Genomic DNA, 23,958 nt, shown 5'->3' on the forward strand with positions numbered 1-23,958 from the left:
CAAAAGTTAGGAGTAAGTTATAAAAAAAAAAAATAAATAAATACTTTTATTTAGTAAGGATGTATTAAATTGATTGAAAGTGACAGATATCTTTTATTTATAAATAAAAATTTTATTATTTACATTATAAAAGTCTTTACTGTTTCAAGTAAATGCTGTTGTTTGAACTTCCCATACCAAAGAATCCTGAAAAAAATCTATCATGGCTTTCACAAATGTATTAAGTAGCACTACTGTTTTCAATAGATCATAATAATAAATACTTCTTGAGCCCCATATCAGCATATTAGAATGATTTCTGAAGGATCATGTGACACTAAAGACTAGAGTAATGGCTGCTGAAAGTTCAGCAAACAGTTAACTTAAATTGGTATAATTTCACAATATTACTGTTTTTACGGAATTTCTGATCAAATAAATGCAGCCTTGGTAAGTATAAGAGACTTCTTTTAAATAGTAGTGTGTATGTAGGTATAATTACAGTTTAGCACCAAGCATTTAGCCATAAGAGCCGTGCTATACTGTCTGTATCATTTACGATCAGATTAAAACAGAACACCGTGTTTCCAATGAAGTCCTCAGAGTTGTGCAGCAGTCTAAAGAGAACACACACAGGTCTTGATGTGTGAGACTGAACGGTTGAGCTGTAACACATCCACATATTCAAGCACTGTTGGGTGTATTGATCTCTGAGTGGAGGCACAATCTCTTCTCAGCTCTCAGCACCCGATCAGTTTCAGTCATCCAGTCTGACTGATGTTCATTCCACATCTCCAGCACCATCACTGAACCGCTCCAGCTGAGATGATGTGAAGAACAACACCTGTTTTCTCAGACTTGACTTTCAAAGTCTCCAAAGCAGCCTAATTAAGTCATCAGCATAATGGAAATTCAAATATTTGGACCATTACACTGACATACAAATATATTTTCTTGGCTAAACTAAAACAGGAGTCTATTATGATTACTTTTATTCATAATTTTATTATTATTATATTTTGTAAAGAACATTTTGTATTTTTTATTGATAAATAAATTAATGATAAATATAAATATTATTTCCAGCTAATATCTTTATAAACCTATACACAGTTGTGGGTTCAATAAAATTTGTACATGTTCTTGAAAGACGTCTCTTATGCTCACTGAGGTTGAATTCTATTCGAACATATTTTAAAATGTAATTTATTCCTGTGATAGGTGAATTTTTAGCAGCCATTACTGTAGTCTTCAGTGTCACATGATCCTTCAGAAATCATTTCAATATGCTGATTTGGCGCTCAGTTGAGTTGTACTGCTAAATATTTTGATTCTTACCATTTTTGATAAATGTAATGCGTCTTTGCAGAATAAAAATATTAATTTCTTTCAAATAATAATATTAAAATAAAAAATAAATCTTACCGACTCCAAATTTTGAATGGTAGTGTATAAAAAAATAAGATGATTTTATGGATGGAGCAGGGGAAATGTTGGCAGTAAAAATTAAGAAAAAAAAATGACCCAAGTCGGTCAGCTGAAAAGAAAACCCTTATTATTAAGCACTGAAAATAGTATCAATAAATGTAATGTCTTTTGTAGAAAAAGCTTAATCTTAAACATTAAGATCTTGACATCTTAGGACCCACGGAAATGCTGGGATAAATCTCACATGCCTAAATTGCAGTTTGAAAAGATGTGAATATGACAGAAAGGATGGTTGAAGTTTTCTGTCAGAAGCTTGTAAGAGTAGGCAAGACAAATTTCACTAACATAAAAAAGCAATTAGATGTCAGTGTTCAGAGATAAATCATGACAATAGCGGCTGTACAGAGGCTGCATAATCACACACAGAATGTAAAACTCAAATCAAACGTGTAATGGTGTTGGTGTAAATCTTGTTCACCCTCTCACAGACACACACATGCACACAATGCCATGTCGCTGTCTCCGTCAGATGCCTGCAACAACAGCTTACGGAGAGACTTTTATTGCTGCTTTCCCTTTTGTTCCCTTTCTCCCTGCCTTTAATTACGCCTTCCATCACCAGTCATTACAACAACTAATTATCATTGTGCTTCTGCTCCTCCAATCTTACAGTGCTCTGAGCTTGTGTGTGTGTGTGACACTTCATGAATTTGTTGACTTATAGAACCTTTTACTGTCTACACACATACAGCAGCTTTTAATAAAACTAGGCCTGGGCGATAAAACGGTATCGATATTTATCGACGGTACACCTTCTTCGATATCGATAGAAAAAATAGGGAGCGTCATCAGTGGCGCGTGAGATGCGGTGATGATGACGTAAGTGACGTTGTTGCATTTTAATGTTTTGTTAGTCTAGCCCACGAGACGCGCCGCTGTTAATTTTTACTGTTTTATTGTTAAAACAAAAAATATATTTGTTGTTTGTCTCAATAAATTGTGTTAATTATAAATACAGTGGTTAAAAAAAAAATTATATTGCTTTTTGTTTTAAAAAAGGTAATAAAAATGTCAATAATTATCGATACCGAATGATATGAAACATTATAATATAATTTTTTTAGCTATATCGCCTAGCCCTAAATGAAGCCTTGATTTTTTTTGTGCCTTCACACACTATAGCACATTTTATCCTTATTAAACTCATCATCATAGTTAAACCCTATCCGACTGATCATTTTACACTTCTTTGAAGAAATCACTGTTTTCTCTCCACCTGTTATTGATGAGCATATAGTACAACAAGTACTTTATGAGCCCTCCCCCAACTTCTGTCAGTCAATCCCAACCGATGCTCTGGTAACTAAAGGCAACAGTCTCCCAAGGGCACCCCTGACCTTTCACCTCATTGTTCAGTCATAAACCACACCCAGGAATAATGTCTGGAGCCTGGTTAACCGAATTTATTGCGCACACACATAGCGTACATACAGTATCATATCCATTTACTGAAGCTGAATACATTACCATGCCAATGACCAGACTGCCAAGAAAGATGCACAAGAAATCAATCTCGTCTGCCCAGAACAATTGGGATCACGTTCATTTATGCACATCATTTTTAATACGAAACATAAGGGCATTAAAGCAGCACAGCGGACAATATATTAAAATGAGCTCAACCAAACTGTAAGCTTATTTGGTTTTTAAATATAAATCCTAAAAATATTTTAAATCCCTGAACTAAAAATGTTACTAAATAAAATAGCTGAGAAAGTTGTTTAAAAACACAGCTCGCCCAAAAATTCTGTCATCATTTACTGACCCTTGTGTGGCTTTCTTTCTACCGTGGAACACAAAAGAATGTCTCAGTGCTTTTTTTTTTCTTTTGAAAGTCAGTGAGGTCCAAACCAGCCCCATTGAGATTCATTATATTAACATTAACATTTAGTCATTGAGCAGACGCTTTAATCCAAAGCGACTTACAAATGAGGACAATGGAAGCAATCAAAATCAACAAAAGAGCAATGATATACAAGTGCTATAACAAGTCTCAGTTAGCTTAACGCAGCACACGTAGCAAGGGTTTTTTAAATTATATAAAGAAAACAAGCAGCAAATGTGTGTGTTTTTTTAATATGAAAAACAGATGAACAATAAATGATTTTACTAAATAATATCACTATATACAGTATATTACAGTATACAGTATAGGACTTTACAACCTCCGACTAGATCAGACACAACAAATGGCTGTAAAATGCCTTTTTAGTCCCATGCAAAAATGACAAGAGATGAGCAAACGCATGGAGTAAACTTAAAAAGACTAAAATGCAAAAATATTTTTTCCAGATGGCTAATAGCATTTTGACAGAAAATGCATAAAAAATTAGCCAATTACCAAATAGAATAGCATTATGAGGTCATGACTATAGCATAAATACTGTGCAGTATGCAGTATAATCCATTTCCCCCCCGTATTTTTCTGCTCTCTATGGCATTTTGAATGTTCTTCACAGAGGTCACTGCTTAAAGGGGTCATCGGATGCAAAATTCACTTTTCAAGTTGTTTGAACATAAATGTATGTTGGAAGTGTGTGTACACATCCATCCTATAATTATAAAAATCCATCCAGTGTTTTTTTTTTTAATCCCTATTTTAAAATCCCCTTTCTCAAACCAGGCTGTTCTGAGATTCCTGTCAGAATGATGTAGTTCTGTACAGGCCCCTCCCACGATCGATGAATGCGGCTAAAGTAAACAGTCAGCAGCAGCTCGGAAGAGAGGGGCGGGGCCAGCAGAGCTCATTAACATTTAAAGCAACATGGACTATAATGGCTTGATAAAAACAGAGCTGATTTTGACAGGCTTAAAAAGGTGTTTTTACACTAACATTGAGAAATTTTAACCAAAGTATGTTATAGAGTTTTAATTAAGACCCTAAAGAATCATATCAACTTGTGCAAAATGAGCATCCGATGACCCCTTTAAGGCTGATATATACTTCTGTGTCGGACCTACGCCGTAGCCTTTACGCCGTAAGCTATGCAGACCAATCACAGCGCTTGTGGTCCGCGTAGAATTGATGCGCTGTTAGATTTTTGGAGAGGTGCACGTCAGGCTACGGCATAGGGTGTGCGTCTATGCGTAGGCTACGGCGTAGGTTCGACACAGAAGTATAAATTGGGCTTTAGACTCAATGAATAAATCTCATCCCACAGTTCATCCTTTCAGTAAAAATCTATCTTTATTATATAGTTGAACATTGCTATAATGCATTCCATTGTAGTTGTGTACATAAAAGCTAATATAAAAATATGAAGATGCTGGAATTTTAGTTTGGACTCCGGATGACAAAATTCACAAAAATCATTCTAATTTAAGAACTGTCATTTAAACCAAAAACACTGTTACAAATATAAATCCACTGCTAAAGAAAACAAGCATCTATGCAATCAGACTTTTTATTCAGAATCTTAAAGTTTCTGAGATTGAGACAAATAGTCCTGGTGTGCCTTGCACTAAATTACATCACATGACCCAAACAAGGTTTCATTAGGCATTACAATGATTAAAACCTTGAAATAACTACAGAAAGTCTAGAATCAATATGTGAAGATTGCTTGTCTGAGATATTTTGGGAAGATACATTAATTTTTTGTTTTTTCAGTATGATGCATGATTTCAATTTAACAGCCACCGAAGCCATGCATTTTCTTTAGGGGAAAAAGCCTTACAGCACAAGCATCCTTTCATGCTCAAAATACCAGTCAAAAGTTTGAGTTACACTGCAAAGTTCCTCCCAATATGAATGTTTTTAACAATCCATATTAAGTAAACCCTTCTATTGTTTTCCCTCCAATTTTGATTAGTGTCCTGAGGTGTTTCATAATGGTTATACAGTGTCATAAATAAGCTTTGAAACATTGAGCGGTGCCTCAAAATGCATACAACTTAGACTCAAATAAGGGATTTGTGCCAAGCAAAACAGCCAAAAACCAGATTTGCAGACTAGCAACATTCTGTTTCATTTCCAATGAGCAGCAGTAAAGACCAGATACATTTGGTTACAAAACAGGAGGGGGTTAAACAAGCCTACACACTGTGCTAATTATTTCCTGGAGACTTCCCAAACATCCCCAGCTTTAACTGAGCTAATGTGACTGTTAGTCTGGTTTATGTGCTGCTGTACAGGCCTACACACTCTGGAGGATAATTGTATGGATTCAGCTGACACGCTGTCTGACAATGTGAAAATTGGGTTTCACAGCTGGACAAATATGATTGTATAACAAGACAGATATGCCATAAGAGTTCCAATAAATAAACCATTTACATTTTATCGTATTTTGCATGGAATAAACCCAGTTGGAGACACATTAACAATGAGCGTTTAGCTTGTTTTCTGAAGCATTTGAAATAACCCTGATGATGCAACACAATGGTAAAAACAAAGGTGCTCTGGTAATTCTAAAACATGATTTGCTGGATTTCTTTGCTAATGACAGTGTAGATGAGAAGGTTACTGTCGACAGGGGTCCTCATTACTGAAATCATAGAAGCAGAGGGAACTCTGGGTAGAAGTCCAAAGGGGCGAGCACAGACCAACATTAATCTGTTCTTGTCCTTGGCAGTGTGAGCTACAGAATTGAATTTCATGGACTAAGGAGTTTAAGCAAGCGGAGAGAGTTACAGTGATGCTGTGGTATTGAAGAGAGTGTCCGGTGTGTACTCAGAATGGGAGACAGGATCACCTAATTGTCCCCAATTTGATTAAGACAGGGTTAATCAAAATGTAATTTAAAAATACAAAATAAGCATCTTTAATTTTGGGATGATTTTTTGAGAGAAAACAATGTCGCATACTACTGTCCAAAATGTTTATTGTTGCATAGTTTATACTGTTTCACATTGTAGGGAGCATACAGTATATACTGTGTAGTATGTAGTATGCAGCCTGATAATATTCCAAAAAAAGAGGTTTACATGGTACTGTATATTTGATATATTAAAGACACTTGTGCCCATTTATTGTGCTGCATTTTTAATAATCCTTCTCAGTATCGTAAGCAACTCTTTAGTTCTCTCACCGACCACCGCACAAGATTGCAATAAATAGCAAAATGTAGAATTATTTCATGAAGTTTATGGAACATAAATGTGTATGTGTACAAAGATAAATTGTTGCTCCAAAAATATTTCTTGACTTTCCCGTTTTAACTGCTTTATTTTGGACATGCACAGATGCACAGATACAAAAGAATATTCCATATTGTATATATGGAATATTATTTTATATCTGGAGTTCTTTTTATATTACCATTCAAAATGTAGGGGTTGGTCTTTAAGACTTTTAAGTTTTTGAAAATCTCTTGTTGATCAAAAGAACAGTAATATTAATAATAACTTTTATTTTTTATTATATTTTCAAATGTAATTTTTGTAAAGTAACACTCCTATCACTCCCATCTCCGATTGCTATTTGTATCTAATATTTTTGTGGAAACTGTAATACATTTTTAGGATTCTTTAATAATTAGAAAGTTCAAAAGACTAGCATTTATTTGACACAAAAATCTTTTTAAGCAAAATTCAATTTATATACCAACACATTAATCTGAATTAGGGATACTACAAGTCAAAGATCCACTGCTATCGTCTCACTTTCTTTGCAGCCGTCTATTCACACCATCAAAAAAAAGGAATTAGGACACGAGCTACATATTCATGAGCACAGGACAGACTGTGAAAGAGTCCATTTGAAACTCAGAGGTGATGAGAACTGAGATGAGTTCAATTCCCAGTAGTGCAATTCTTCATCCTCCAGTTCCTCCTGCATGTCTGGGCATTTTGCAGGCGCTTCACTTCCAGCGTATTCCAGCGTGAGAACGGAGGAGTGATGCCTGGCACAGCCATAGTGGTGTGCTGGCTCCTGTAAACAGGCTTATTTATTTCTGAAATGAGCTACAGCTTTAACTCGCAGTGGGACACTTTTCTTGTTTCCTTGACAAATGTCTCTACTCTTTCACTTAACGGAGATGAGCGAGGAGATGAGAGAATTGGATTTCTCCTTGCCATCCTTACGATGGAGAGATGTGAGGCTATGCAACACTCCCTGCTTCCCTGTTTCCTTCACTACTGTCTTTAAGACAAAACGACGGTTGTTCCTTATCTATAAAACACGGTCATTGTTTAAACATCACAGTTTAACACATCTCACTAGCTATCTGCTGTATACAAAGCACACACATTAACCACTTATCATTGAGAAAAGATTAAGAAATGCGACAAAATGTGTTTGTGAGCATCTCCTCAAGAACGTTGAGCGTGAACAGCAGTCAATCCAGCATCAGTGAGGCCTAATCCTCTTTACTCTTTTGGTTCTCTGGTTAGCCAATGGGATGCTTATGCCTTTTAATGACTTGCTTTATCAAGCGTGGCTTAGTCATTAAAGATGTGAGAGAAAGTCAGCCAGAAAAATTAGACTTGCGCCAAATAAATTCATGCTACACTTCACTTCTGAAGAGTCTGTTCAGGGATGAGTCGAAGTGCCACACTATTTGGCATATGAAATGCCATCACATGAACAAAAAAGACTGTACTATTAGAATAGCATGTATTTCCGTATGTATGTCGCTGTATGGGATTTTCAAACTTTGTACGAGCCAAAATAAGCAATAAAAATATTATTTCAACAGCCTTTAGAAAGCAAAAATTCCAATTTTGTCTGCTTTTGTCTTAGCAGTGTTCCTAATCCCTAGTTTGAAATCCCCTGGCAAGTTACACGATTATGGTAAATAATAAATGGTAATAATTGTAAATAAGCTCCTAAAGTTAACCTCCAACTTGTCTTAAATGCCCAAAGGTAACATTTTTAAAGAATGTATTGGGTTGTTTCAGTAATGTAACATTACAACATAACACTATATAATATAATACATACATGTATTACTGTGGATGTGCACAAGTACTGAGGTTAATTCATTTTAGAATTTTGACATTTTTGCCTGCATTAATGATTATGACCGTAATCTGCAGGCAGTGCAAAAAACAGCCTTTGAAGTATTTTTGTTGATCAGCGAGTCTTGGACAAGAAACGCCATATAATCAGATAACACCAAAGCCTGCTCTTATGAACTCATGAACTTCATAAACATTTCTCAAGAATTTCTCAACTTAAGAACATTATTAAAAACTTCTTAGAAATTATCTTATGAAATTTCTTTTCTTTTTGTGAATCCAGCCACAGTGATGTTGCCCAAGTACTTCTCTGTCAGAGAAAGATATTAGTGTAATAAGGATGAACTTATCTAATAATTTTATATAAGAACACATCTTTTTGCAATAAAAAGTGAACGATAATAGAGTAACATAAAGATTAGAAAAAAATAAAAAAGTTAAAAGCAAGACATGCAGGATCCACTGTGAACATACTGATAGAGGAACTTCTTCTTTTCAAGAGGATAGGCAGAAATCCCGCTGTGCAGCCACTCTTGCTCACGGTATTCTGAATAAAAGTCTTCCATGTAGGAAACCGAGGCGCAGCATGTGTGGACCTTATGCATCAGAACTGTCTGAATCACCTTTATTACAGCTCACCTTGTCCCCCACTCCCAACCGCTTTCATTTCTCATTTTCAACTGCTAGTTTGGTCAGTCAAGACTTCAGTTTCACCTCTAACTCTCAGAAGCCGAGTGAAAGAGAACTGGGGCACATAATGTATGAATATGGAGATTACAATAACACCCTGACTGAGAGGATAGCTTTACAATGTATCTTCCTCCTGTCTGTTCATAAGCCATTATTAAAACTTAATTCACCCAGCATGTACTTTTAATCTGTTGGCACTTTATAAGACATGAGGGTTCAGTCATATCCAATGGCACACTTCATGGTTGTTATGATTTATAGGTAACATTGAGTTTACTTCCTTTTTAATCTGTAGAATATTGTTGGACTTTGTACTTCATCTTTCATAAATGAAACCTGAATCTGTGATGAATTTTGAAGACAAACATTAGAGAAGATATTGGAAACTCCTCCCTGCAGAGCAGCACTCTGGGGTTTTGCTTTGTGCTTCAGTATTCTGACTCTCCTTGCGAGGAGAAAGCACCATTCTCTCATTGAGATTCTAGGTGTGTGCTCGTCTGTCTCTCGCTCTCACTGCAGGGAGGGGAGTGCTTATTTCCTGGACTATCAGTACCCCAAACCTCCTCCAAGGCCAGACCACCAGACCAGCCTCCTCTCCAAATCACCACGGCAACACTCTTTTGTTGGAGAGCACCGCCAGCATTCATAGCTCTGAATAATGGCTAACTGGTGGGCATCACGGTGGTGGGTCAAAACAAGGTCCAAATGCATTTCAACAGTGTGCAGTGTGAGAAAGACAATGCAAGAACACTGTATTCCTAAATCACATGCTTGATATTCTAGAGTTTTAAAGGAATAGATCGCTAAACAATAAAAACTGTCGGTTTTTCATCCTCATGTTGTTCCAAACCCGTATGTTTTCTACAGTCCAACAGGTCATATAGAGTGGAAAATAGATCATGTATCTAGGGATGTAACGGTATGAAAATTTCATATCACGGTTATAGTGACCAAAGTTATCACGATTATCAATATTATCACGGTTTTGTATGTATCATATGGACTACTTTTATGGTTCCTCTTTTGTGTTCCAGAGAAAACAATAACATATGCGTTGTGGTTCTCTGGTGAACGCACATCGAATACTGACACATAAGAGACGAGTTGCTGTCTATGGAGGGTCAGAAAGCTCTTGGATTTCATCAAAAATATCTTAGTTTGTGTTTCGAAGATGAATTAAGGTCTTACGGGTTTGGAACGACATGAGGGTGAGTAATTAATGACAGAATTTTCATTTTTGAGTTAACTAGCCCTTTAAGTTAAATTCACAGTTTAATAGCTCAGAATTAGAAAATAACAAGGATTTCAATATTCTGTTATTATGAATAAATGGCAAAAAATCTTCAAAAGGAGAACATGCATCAACAGAAGAATGAGTGGAAGGATGATTCAAACTGAAATGGGTTAGTCTGATTATATTTTTTAGAATTGATTTCCTATTTTAGAATTTTCTTTAATGGGAGATTTTTTTTCCCTTAAAAAACACTAAAAATAGTTCATAATTATGAACATAACATGATTTCAGAATTCTTCTATTATTCTAAATAAAAATTTCAGGCAGAAATGGGTTAGCATGTTACAGTTATAATTAAGCCCCCCAAGGGTAATGTGTTAATGAAATAGCTAGCTGTGTGAATGGGTTCAGCTAAACCACACTCACTTGCATGCCCTCTCTCTCGCTCCCTCTGTATCTGTCCTCCCTGAAAGCCCACAAGCAAATCACCTGCTAATAATTGTCCTTACACATGCCTGCTGGTGCTGGCAGCAATAACTGTTTAAATGTTCACACCAAGAAGTCACACCAACTGGATGAAAACACAGACAACTGTATAAAAGCATACTTAAACTGTTGAAGAGATTAAGCTAATTAAAAAAATCTAACCTAAATAAACAAATTAATAATGATGATGATGTTCAAGAATTTTAAAAGAAATGTACTTAAAAACAATTCTCTGATCTGAGAAGAAAGTAAGAGAGATCCTAAGAAAGAAAATCAGACTACTCAGATTAAATGTAAGCGTGGAGACACATCCAGGCAGAAGCCTCATTACATGACAGACCCAGGCAGCTCATTTAGCCTTCATCCTTTTACATTTTCTTCCAAATTATATAGCTAAGATAATCGCACCCCTAATAAAACACAGAAAACCACATAACTCTCTCTATGGTGATTATGTGAGCTGCTGCTGCTGCCTTACACACTTGTATGTACTCTCTATTCTTTCTACTTTACATTTGAAACTAGAAAAACATGTCATTTCATTGTAATATTTTGTGTAAGAGTTAAAGGGATAGCTCGCCTAAATAACATTTACTCACCCTGCTGTTGTTCCAAACCCGTATGACTTTTTTTCTTCTGTGGATGTCGTTCCAAAAAAGTATGTTTTTCCCCCCACACAATGAGTCAGTGGGGTCCAAAGCTGTTTAGACCCTTCTGAGTTTGAAAATATCATCTTTTGTGTTCAGCAGAAGAAAGAAAGTCATACAGGTTTGGAGCGACATGAGGATCAGAAAATGATGACAGCATTTTCGTTTTTGAGTAAACCTTTTATGTCCGCAGGAGCTGCGGTGCAGAGCACATAACAGCTGTTTACATGGCAAACACTTAACATTGTGTAAAGTTCACACAGGAGGGAGATAATTATGCAGAACTGAAGTATGCATTTGAAAATAAAGATGTTTCGTATACAATATAGAACCATATCAAATTGTCCATCCAATTATTCCACATACTGTAGAGAGACTCCGGGTAAACATGTTTACATGGTTGTAATTTCCAACATACAAGTGAATTCTTTCTGTTTCCATTATAACAGCTCCCTATTTTTAGCATGCAAGTGAAAACCTGCCCACACAATCCAGACTTTTAGCACTTGGTGTGAGGAGTGGATCATAATCCACCAACCACCCAGAACCCCTTAAAGGTGGGGTAAGCGATTTCTGGTAGCCAATGTTGACATTTGCTATGGTCTACACTGGATGCGGCGTGGCACGATACGACAAATCCCCGACAGAAAACTGCTGCTGCATTCTATTTATAACGTACTGACACAAATTTCAAATGATTTTCAACGGTCGCTTTGTCGCGTCCAGTGTACTAGACAGACTTTAGCTGTTGCGGCGCAGACACGGTGTTACTCACCTATCGAGAAGAAACAAAGCAACCTCGGCGTCTGATCGCAGGCCTTCCGCTCCTTGAGTTCTCTCCAGCGCTGGAAAGCTGATCCGATTACATGGTCCTACTTCTTGCCTTAAGCCTTCTTTTGTTCCGCAGACGTTTTCCTCTTTTGTTTTTTATCCGCCATCTCTATCTTTCTGTCGCTCGGCTCGCTAATGTCCGTCCTGTGCACTAAACGCTCTCTCCTCCACATCATGAGTAGACACGCCCCTTACTGCTGATTGGCTACAAGTTTGTTTTGCTATTCGGCCCGAATCAGTTTTCTAAAGCATTTTTGAAAAATCGCTTACCCCACCTTTAAAGCTACACAGAATCATTCTAAAAACCCTCAAAACACATTGGCAACAGCCTAACAACCACTTACAACATCCACAAGGCAAGAAGTTTTGACAGTAGTGATTCAGCTCACATAAACACATAGACACACGTTCTCTTCCCCTAAAACACAGACAAGCAGCACATCTCACAGATGGTATGGGAAACATTGGATATTGAGTTGTGTGTTTCTCTCTTTGAACACCTGCTGAGGGTCTGGCTCAGTCACTCACAAGTAAAATTGACCAGCGGGCAACAATACCGGCCAGTCCAGCGCTGTCCACACTACCTTCAGTGCCATGCCTTCGAGCAAAGCACAGGGGGAAGCCACAGATGGCCTCAAATATGACGTGAATAGAGAATCAGAGAGCAAATGAAAAGAGGAAAAGAGTGGAAGGACATCTTGGCAGGGAGTGGTAGTGCTGCTTGAGTATGTGAGTGAGTCAGTCAGTGAGTCAGTGAGTGAACTGGTACGTTTCACTGTTTGTATCACTCTGCTTGCCTGTGTTCACAGCATTACAGAGTATGTGAGTTTTGCTTGGAGTGAAGAGCATATTATTTGAAAGTCGGCGCATCTTTTTTCAGTTCTCTCACCATTGAACAGGGAACAGGACAGGGAAAACTCAAAGTGGAGTGGAGTAGATCTGGCTTCTTTTGGGGTTATTTTCATTGGAAAAGAAGAAAAAAAAAGCAATTGTCTGAGACAAAAGATGGTGAGCGTGATTTGACCAAGTACAACATGTTCCTGGATCAACATCCTTGTTGATCCTGGAACATCATTCCAATCAAAAAATCAGAATTGAGAGATAACTTTTCAGGAAATATCTGTTTTAGGCTTACTATCAGGGTTAGGTGCTTCTTCACCATTGTTAATCAGTTATCATTTCCCACTGATTTTAGGAATAAATTATGGGTAAGGTTAGGTTTAGGGGTGGGGATTGGGTTAAGTCTATTTTTGGAGCCAACAAAAGTTAACTTCTTGTTCATTGAACTGTTGTATTAAATAAAGACAAAATATACTGTATTATGTATTATAATTTCATAATAAATGTACATTATATACTGTATACTGTACTATACTTTCAAAAATCTCTATTGATTTTTCACAGGTGTTTTACCTGTATTTCTAATTATGCACTGCATTGTGTTGTGTCTCAGGGTTAAAGGAAATGTCCATAAACTTAAACATTATTACACACAGGTATAAATAAATAAAAATAAAATAAATCTAAACTAATAAATAACAGTTTTATAATGCATATTATGTATTATAATTATTACAAATACATTATTAAAAATACATACATGTGTGTTATTTTTGCTTCGAGTGAGGAGCAAGAAAATCTCAATCTAATGGATCTTTAATTTATAAAATTACATACATATATACATATTAGGGGTGGGGGAAAAAATTGATACAGCATAGTATCGGGATATTTTCAGCGGTAATACTGTATCGATACACGGACGCCAAGTATCGATCTTTTATTATACTATTTGGTAGAATAATAAAATCAATTTCTTTACAATCCACTAGATGGTGGTGTTGAGTTTTTTTCTGGTGAGGTCAGCTGGGTCACCTTCAGCATGCAGTAAGTTAGTAAAATAAAGAGGGCGGCATCGCCGAAAGTTATCAGGAAAGCCCCGTCCGCTTTAAATCGGATGTATGGACTTACTTCGGATTTGTAAACAAGGATTTGCCCCGCCCGGCAGTGTTCAGCGCGCATGTTTCACTCTCCTCGTCACTGTGCGGTTTGACGCTCCGCTCAGTATTCCGATCTATGAATGTGTACCGCTCGTGTACCGCTCATGCTCACCGGAAAAGCAAAGTCCGCTCAAATAACGCGCTGACAGGAAACAATAAAACTGAAGTGAGATAAACAAACTGAGAAATGTTTATTTTTAGTTAAAACAGATGTTGTCAAAGTTTTCCTTTGGGGACATAATTTGAAGTTGGAAAAATGTAATAAATTGCAATATATCGCAGAATATCGCAATATATTTAAAACTACAATAACAGTGTATCGTGACACAAGTATTGTGATAATATCGTATCGTGAGGACTCTGGTGATTCCCACCCCTAATACATATGCACATAATGACTATATATATATATATATATATATAATTCATTATGTGCATATGTACAGTATGTATGTAATTATATATCTATATATATATATATTAGTGCTGTCAAACGATTAATCACGATTAATCGCATACAAAATAAAAGTTTTTGTTTGCATAATTAATGTGTGTGTTGTATATTTATTATGTATATATTAGTAAACACACATACAGTATATATATTTTGAAAATATTTACGTTTAAATTTATATTCATAAAATTTATATTATAATATATTTAATATATAAACATAACATATTTTTCTGAAATATATACATGCATGTGTGTATCTATACATTAGTGCTGTCAAACGATTAATCGCATGCAAAATAAAAGTTATAATTATTACATACATACAAAAATATATTTTCTTTCTCTTCTTCATTCGCAACACATTCAAACAAGCACACAAGACAAAGCCGCCATTGCAGTAGATGGTTTGCCTCCTGTCAGCCATCTGGGCTGTGGCAGCTGGGAGCAGACCCTTCAGTGCCTCCAGAGAGAAAAGGAGAGAGACGGGGTTGACAACAAGAAGAGGGAGAAGTGGAAGGAGCCAGAGAGGGGGAGAGAAGCGGAAATGCAAAAATGGAGCTAGTGTGTGAAGCAGCAAATCAAGACCACCGAGTTTACCTTCCAAACAGCCATGGGCACTCTGATCCATCTTATTTGCTCTTCCCTAATATTCCATATTTGCTGCGTTTATGCAATCAAAACACAAGCGAAAGCACAAAATTAAGCATATATCACCATTAGCAGCAGCGTTATGACATGAACCCCATTTTGGATGCAACAATCTATATTTAGTCTTTATGAATCTTCCTTTTATGAGCCCCTAACATTAGTTTTAGTATTAGTACAGCACTGGGATACAGAACACAATAAGACTGCAATAAAACTAGATGTCTGAGAGAATAAGTAGATGCACTGAAATAGTGAGAAGCAGAACTTGCTGAGGGAAACCATCCAGCTTTACTTGCTATTACAGGTTAAGTTGGACTGCTTTGCCTGGGAGAATCAATCAAACCACCCAATAACATTCCCATGGTGTACTCCACATGCCCTCATATAAATGATGGCCATGACCTTTGCTAGACAAATGATGTATGAGTCATTATGGCACCTGTGCTTGCTGCTGAATACAGATTTCTAAAGCAGGGTAACATTACAGCGCACCCTCATTATGGCAGCATCTCTAATATATCAGCAGTAATGGACGATTCTTTGATGAATATACTTATCGAGCAGTAACAAATTGCCACAAAAACACAAACAGCCAATTGCATTCTTACTGACCAGCAACCACCACAGCACGGGTATTTGTGGGTCAATAATGACCAATAATTCTTCATTATAAAGTGATGTTAAAAAATGGAGAGCATACCAACCAAATCACCTTTTGTGGAACTGCCTTCAGATAAAACACATCCATGATAGATTTGTAAGAGTTTTCTGCTTTTTTCCCAGTAACACCAAATGAACTTTTCATATGCCGAAAGGAAGTTGATTAAAAGTCGACAGGGTTGGGGGAATCGGTCGACGCTCAGGGTGATGAGGTGGTTGAACCGGGAAGGTTAAACTCAGAGATAATGCAGCGCTGAGGCAGAGAAACATGGAAAAGCTCCACCCACTGACAGGCTCAGCTCATTAAATATTCATGAGGCTGCAAATGACACAAAGACACTACGCTCATCAACCAGGGTTGATGTGTAGGCAGATTTTTGCACACATCTTCCAAGTTATTTCTAGGAGAGCTACGCATATGAGGATTGAGTAGAGATAAGCAGAGTCATTCTGTTTTTAGTTGAGCTTGTTTGTTAATATTAACAAAAACTCTAATCCCTGTGATACTAAAATAAAACTGCCAGGACGCTGTAAGCCTATGGCCACAGTTCGTTTTTAAAATGCTTAACTTAAATGTGTGATACACAGTAAATAATGCTCATAAACGGCTGTCAAGACAGTGTTCTCATTTAAAACATGTAGGAGCTTGGACCCAGATACAGTTTGACTTGCATCATGACTTAACAGCTGAATTACTGTATATCATATTTATCCTGCACAATGCAGATGTTTCTTCAGCACTCATTTAATATTACCATACAGTAACGTGCCATGCAGCTGTATGAAAGTGAGGTTAAAATCCCTGTTCTGTTCTCAGAGGTTGTGGAGGTCTGACCAGCCCCAGGGGACCCAGCAGGACAGAAAAAGAGAGAAAGGATACAGGCAAGAGGGCCAAAATCACCCGGTGCACCAAAACGCTACCATCGGCACACTATCCGTATCCATCGCCCCGCGAAACAGCGAGTCCCAAAGGACAGAGGAACAGAGTGTTCCTCCTCATATTTCTCACCGCTGGGACACCGCAGCAACATAAGTCAATTCAAAAATAAACACTATAGCCAAGAAATGAGTTCAGAAACTGAGGGTCTGTTGAAGAACTGAGGGTGTGAGAGCAAACATAAACATGCAATACACAGTCTGACAGGCCTTGTGCGCGCAGTACGAATAATGCATGATTTAGAGCTATTTTAAGACGGTGTTTTCAGCACACTCTGTGTTGCATGCTACCTTCTGCCCACATTATCTGTATGGATAAGAAATTTCAGTGTAGTTTGGCTTAAAAAATTAATTGAATTACATTTAGGCTCTTGTACAATCAGAACTTTTACTCTTAAACTGCATATGTAGGTCAAAAAATAATCTGTCTTCAATGTGTCTGAAATTGCTTAGAATTGAATAAAATACATGTCAAACATGTTTTAGAAAAGCACTTTTCCTCAAAAAATAAGCGGTTTTATAACTAAACTGCCTCTAATTTTCTTTTTTGACCGATATATGCATGGTTTTGTCAGATATCCTAAGAATGAGCTTCATGTCTTTTAAATTAAATTACTTTATTCAAGTTATTTCATATGACAGAATCAATCTGGCTACATTAGGTTATAGCACTGAAAGTAATTTTAAGGTTCATATTAGGTACACATTTTCACATGTAACAGTGTGAGGAGATATCATATCTTCAAAGGATGATGGGTCAGATTGTCAGCGCTGTTCTTCCAGGTTGCCTCTCAACACTTATTTCGGACTGAACTCTGGCAGGTTCAAGATGAAAAGAGCGTATTTTTTTCAGATTGTGTGTCTGCTTTCAGTATAATGTATTATTTTAAAGCGCAGAATGCCTTAGGGTTGAAAAGCAGATCAGACTAGCTGAGTCATATCAGTCTTTGGGGAAAAACAGGTCAGAGCCAAATAAATAGGGCGCCCATGAATCTTCAGTCATCAAATGGTGTAACAGTGTCTTACCGCTTACAAAAAAATATATATAAAAAAAATAAGACATGCTACAAGGCAGGGGCGATTCTAGGATTTTTTATTTTAGGGGGGCTCAGCCCCCAATGAGGGTATAATATATATATATATATATATATATATTAGGGGGGGAGCGGCGGGAAAAAATCGAACCGTACGGTTCTCCAGGAACATGGAATACAACATGGAACTCCGCCGCAGGTGACTGTGCCGGTCCCAAGCCCGGATAAAGGAGGAGGGTTGGGTGGTGGGGTGCAGATACTGCCACCTGTAAAAGAAACAAGACGAATGAAATCCAATGCACAATGACAACCAAACAAACAGGAACACACTGGCTCGGACATCGCCCGGCTATACAAGGTCCGCGTCCTCAGCTGGGAAACCGGGGCTGGGTTGAAAAGTTAGCTACCGGAGTAGAAGGAAAAGGAGAAGGAGAAGGAGAAAATAAACTCAAAGCAGCAATAGACTTCCTAAAGATAGGTACATGGAATTTACGGACTCTCAGAAGTCCTGGCAAACTGGAGCTGTTACGCAAGGAAATGACACCATATGAGTGCGATATATTGGGACTGGCAGAGATGCGCTGGACAGGTGTGGGAGAGCTGAATGGAGGAGAAGTGATTTGGTCAGGAGAAGAGAAAACTCACATGAGGGGAGTTGGTTTCTTGCTTAGCAAGCGAGCGAAAGATGCGCTACTCGGGTATAACCCTGTAAGCTCTCGTATCATAGTGGCCAGGTTCAACGGAACACCTCTGAACATTGCAGTGATTCAGGTTTATGCACCAACTTCAGACGGTACAGAGGAAGAGGTCGAAACGTTCTACGGGCAGCTGGAGCACATCACAGAGGAGTTGCCAAAGAAGGATGTGAAAATTGTGATCGGCGACTGGAATGCAAAGGTTGGAACGGATAACGTGGGCTGGGAGCAGGTGATGGGATGTCACAGCGGACATGGACAGCGCAATGATAGAGGGCAATGGCTACTGGAATTTGCATCTAAGAATGATCTACTGATCACCAACACTAGATTCCAGCAGAAGGACAGCAGGAAGTGGATGTGGATGGCACCCGATGGCAAGTACACCAACATGACTTGGTGCTGGTAGACAGGAGATGGAAAACTGCAGTGCGTGTTTGCAGAACATTCCAAGTAGCAGACATCTCCTCAGACCACAGTTTGGTGATGTGCAAACTGAAGCTAAGACTGAAAAGGACAACGAGACAACAACGACATGAACCAAGAAGGAACATCGATGCACTTGGTAATGCAATGGTGCGGGCAGCGTTTAAGGACAAAGTGGAGCAAAGACTTGCAAACTCACCATCGCAGCCAGTGGAACTAAATGACAGAGTTCGACGGTTGAATGAAGCGATACAATCATCTGTGAGGGAAGTCTTACCAACAGTGTGTAAGCAAAACAAACCGTGGATCACGGAACGCACACTACAACTGGCAAAGACGAAAAGAGAGATGAAACAGAGAAGACAAGAATCGGAGGAGAGGGAGAAGGAGTACAGAGTGATGTGCAATGTGGTGAGGAAAGCAGCAAGGACAGACAAGGAGGAGTGGCTACAAGGACACTGCCAGGATATTGAGAGGCTTGCAGGAGACAACAGAATCAGAGAGGCATATAAGCTCATCAACCAGATAAACCGAGCGTGGAAACCGAAGCAGTCAGCCATCAAGGACAAGAATGGTAAGATGTTACAAGATAAAGCAGAAGTTAAGAAAAGGTGGACAGAATATTGCAGTGGTCTGTACACTGATAGGGGTAACAGTGACACCGTCATAACTGAACTAGACCAAATCTCACCACCGCCCAATGAAGATGAAATGCACTACATTCTATATGAGGAAGTGTCAGAAGTGGTGAAAAGGTTAAAGAAAGGTAAGAGCCCAGGAATCAACAACATAACCGGAGAAATGATACAAGCTGGAGGAGAAAAAGTTACAGAAGAGATACACACAATCTGTAATCAGATATGGCAGGAAGGGAGAGTACCAGAGGAATGGGCAAAGTCAGCCATTGTCACAATACCAAAGAAAGGAGACTTGGCAGAATGCAGCAACTACAGGACAATTGCTCTGTTAAGTCACATGGGTAAGGTATTGATGATGGTGTTACTGGAGAGATTGAAAGCGCAGATGGAACCACATCTGTCAGAGGAGCAGGCCGGATTCAGGAAAGACAGATGCACGACATATCAAATCCTGATTCTAAGGCTTATGGCAGAGAAGGTGAAACGTAAAGGACGACACATCATCAAATGTTTCATTGATTTCCGAAAGGCATTCAACTCCATCAAACAGGACGTCACTTGGGGTGGGTAAGGTATTGATGATGGTGTTACTGGAGAGACTGAAAGCGCAAATGAAACCACATCTGTCAGAGGAGCAGGCCGGATTCAGGAAAGACAGATGCACGACATATCAAATCCTGATTCTAAGGCTTATGGCAGAGAAGGTGAAACGTAAAGGACGACACATCATCAACTGTTTAATTGATTTCCGAAAAGCATTCGACTCCATCAAACAGGACGTCACTTGGGCAACACTCAAGTCATATGGAGTCGATAGATCGGATCAATGAAGCAGGGGAGGCCGCAGGATTACAGATCAACATCGAAAAGATAATGACAATGGTGCTTGGACAAGAGGACATAGAAGAGGAACTGGAGATCAGGGGCAGAAGAATGGGCGATTGGTTTAAAACAACGGTCGGAACAAGACAAGGGGATCCGATATCGGCAACTATATTCATCTCGTACCTCGAGAGAGTAATGGACTCGGTAAGAGACAATGGCACTGGAATATCAGTCCATGGGTACAAGATCAACAACCTCAAATTTGCAGATGACATTGATCTACTGGAGCAGGATAGAGTTGAATTACAAGGAAATCTGGATCGGATGAATGAAGCGTGCTCTCTATAGCTCTCGTGACATAATGTCATACAACGATCGATCTGCACAGTGCAAACAGCACTGGATATTTTAGGCAATATAGAAATCCTGGCAAGGGTGCGTCCCGTAAAAATGGCCCATATGGTCACCCTACTAAGAGAGAGTGGCTCAGGTTTACACAGTAAGTACATGTACCTGGGGCAGATTCACACAGGCATGGAGGCTGTACAATACTTCAGTAAAGGAACTGAGGTCATGCTTAACACCATGGACAAACACGCCAATAAGGCAAGACACTGCTGATACACAGTTCATGCATTTTAAATTAATTTTTGATTCACTTGATTGTTTTATTTACACATTTGTATACGCTACCGTTCAAAAGTTTGGGATTTTATATATATATATATAATAAAAAATGTTTGACTAATAGGGGTGGTATGCTAAATTTATATACCAAAAAGTGCAGTATTCCACTGTATTGCATAGATAGGCATAACATATAACTGAATAAGCCAAATACAAGTCTTCATGATCTCACACAAACACCTGTTTACTGTACACACACAAAATTTTACTGTTTGCATTTCTAGTACAACCCTCTTTTCATAGCTCAAGTATGCAAACCTCTTTGCCACGTGCACTGGAAAATGTATTACATTGAAAGTTAAATTTTCAAATGAAAATGGCAACATGAACGTTTTATAAAGTATGCGTTCAAATGTACTTCATTTTGACTGGAGGAAACAGCTGTGGTGTGATGAGGGGTGAACGCAGTGAAAACTTAGGCTACAGTAGATGGGGAACCGATTGATATTTTGTAAACTGTATTTATGACAAAGAACAGAACTGCACAGATGCAGATATTATAACAATCTATCGTTAAACACACACTTTGTCCTCTGTTTCTCGCTCTGCGCCGCCGCGGTCTGCGGATTGAAGAACGAGCTGAAAGACGGGGAAGAGTCGATCGAAGTCTGCCACCGCTTTCATATGAAATTTAAAGGGGACTGAGGCGATCACAAATTTGTGTACAGTTTATGGAGCTAATCGCAAAATTTTAGGGGGGCTGAGGCTATAGCCCCCTAAAAATGGCCTAGCGACGCTCATGCTACAATGGTGCTTTCTAACATATAGTGTGATCTGCATAGACAGAGACTGTTGTAAAACGGGTTCTCATAGAAGAAGCAGTGTTCTCTTATCTACATAAGCAGGCTGTTTCGCCCATCATCCTTTAGGTTTTGGATTACCATGACAGGCTGACATCACAAAGTGCCTCAGCAGCTTTCTGTCTGAGTTTTGAGACTAAAGCTGTAATAGGATACTGAGAGCAGTCTTCAGAGGTCTTCAAAACTGCTCCATGAAGACTCACTGTCCTCCAAAGTTTAGTTCCATTCCATCCTGATTCAACACACCTTTGTGTAATTTACAAGTGACTCATTTACAAGTGATTTTGATTGCAGAACAGTGGGTCTACAGAGCCGTATCTGAAAACTTAGTCAGCTGACTTGTTTTATTAATTCATTTATTAAATACTTTTCATGTAATTTGAAAAAAATTACCTACAACTTGCACTTTAGAGTACTCAAATTAACTTGTTGACCCAAGGTTTTACTATATGTTTCACAATTTGTAATAAGAACCTATCATTATTAATAAAGATAAAAGTGATAGTGAACATTATTAATTATCTAACATTATCAATAATAACCAGAAAAAAATATACCATCAGCCTAATATCAAATTAATATTTTAATAATTTTCAATAGTTCAGTGAGAATATAAAAGCCAATAATTTAATTTCAGGAAACAACGTGTCTTTACACAAAAATATTATACTTTAGGAAGGGATAATCATATTTTGGGAGGATTTGGCATCAACAAGTTTGATAAAGGGGAAAAAGATTACATTTCGTAGCAAAAAAATCTAATTATTGTTTTGTTTGCTCAAAGTACACTCGATGGACTGGATTCATTTGGAGCAACATTTATGTTCTGAATGAAACCAAATGGCCTTAATGACTAACAAAATGATATCAAAAAGAATATGACAGTCTGCCAGAACAAATACTGTATATACTTGTAAACACACCCCCGCATACAAATTGCACTTGATCACAACACGGATAGCATCTAAATCCAGCACACAGAGAGATCATCTGGTTAGTTCAAGAGTAGCAACACCGAAACGTTCAGCATCTAAGGATGCTGTTTTAAGGTACATTATCTTTAACTATAACAAAATGACAAATCAAGCAGGCAGCTGAGGGTATGTTTCTCTATAAGGCATCAGTAATAAGCCATCCTACAGCCTGTGAATTGATTCTGTATGCATGTGAAAGCATGTGTGACGGCAAAGCGACAGAAACTTCCTGTTCTCTCCACATTCAAACTGACTGCTCTGCACCAAATGCAACGGATTAAGGGCCTATCATCACTGTTGGGGAGCGTATCATCAGTTTACACTGAGGCTTTTCATGGCTCCTGTTCATTAAATAGCCAGATCTGCTTTTTTTTACATCCTTTCTGAGCCTTTTAAAGACTTTTTTTATGAGAACTCATACCGTCACTGGTCTAAGCACAAGAGAAAAAAAAACAGTCAAACCCATGGTTTTTAACAGCAGGCTGGTGTTTGTTGGGGTCCAACATGGCTGCTGCCCTCCTGGGTGCTCTGTCAGTTTGATGCTGATGGATTGAAACTATCTGAAGAAGATTATGAGCCTCGGTTTAGATCTGAGGGTGAATCACAACACTGTCTCACTCTTTCACTGCATTCGGCAGGATGGCTAACTGCCATAAGCGAAGCGAGCACAGTTTGAATTGAATCCCTTCTCTCTGCATCCGCTAATCCTCTTTTGCACTTGATCAATCATGAGCTTGCCCAAACCCAATCACACAACACACTGCAAAGAAACTGAAAAGAGAGAGGAAAAATGTGTCTGTCCAAGCAAAATCCCCCTTGAGGATGTTTCAGTCACAACCAGTTTGCACCGGTTATAATGTTGAACAGATGTTTCATAAGGATAGGAAGATGTTTTCATTTCATTTATTAGGTTAATATAATGTA

General features: G+C 38.2%; 1 protein-coding gene across 6 annotated transcripts in view; it reads right to left on the bottom strand.

Moving 5' to 3' along the window:
- The window catches only part of LOC107750488 (amyloid beta A4 precursor protein-binding family A member 2-like), an 87,476-nt gene that overhangs the window by 26,744 nt on the left and 36,774 nt on the right, over nt 1-23,958 (bottom strand). The window lies entirely within an intron of this gene.

Source organism: Sinocyclocheilus rhinocerous, unplaced genomic scaffold (assembly GCF_001515625.1).
Source record: "Sinocyclocheilus rhinocerous isolate Xijiao unplaced genomic scaffold, SAMN03320098_v1.1 scaffold19, whole genome shotgun sequence".
Lineage (NCBI taxonomy): Eukaryota > Metazoa > Chordata > Actinopteri > Cypriniformes > Cyprinidae > Sinocyclocheilus > Sinocyclocheilus rhinocerous.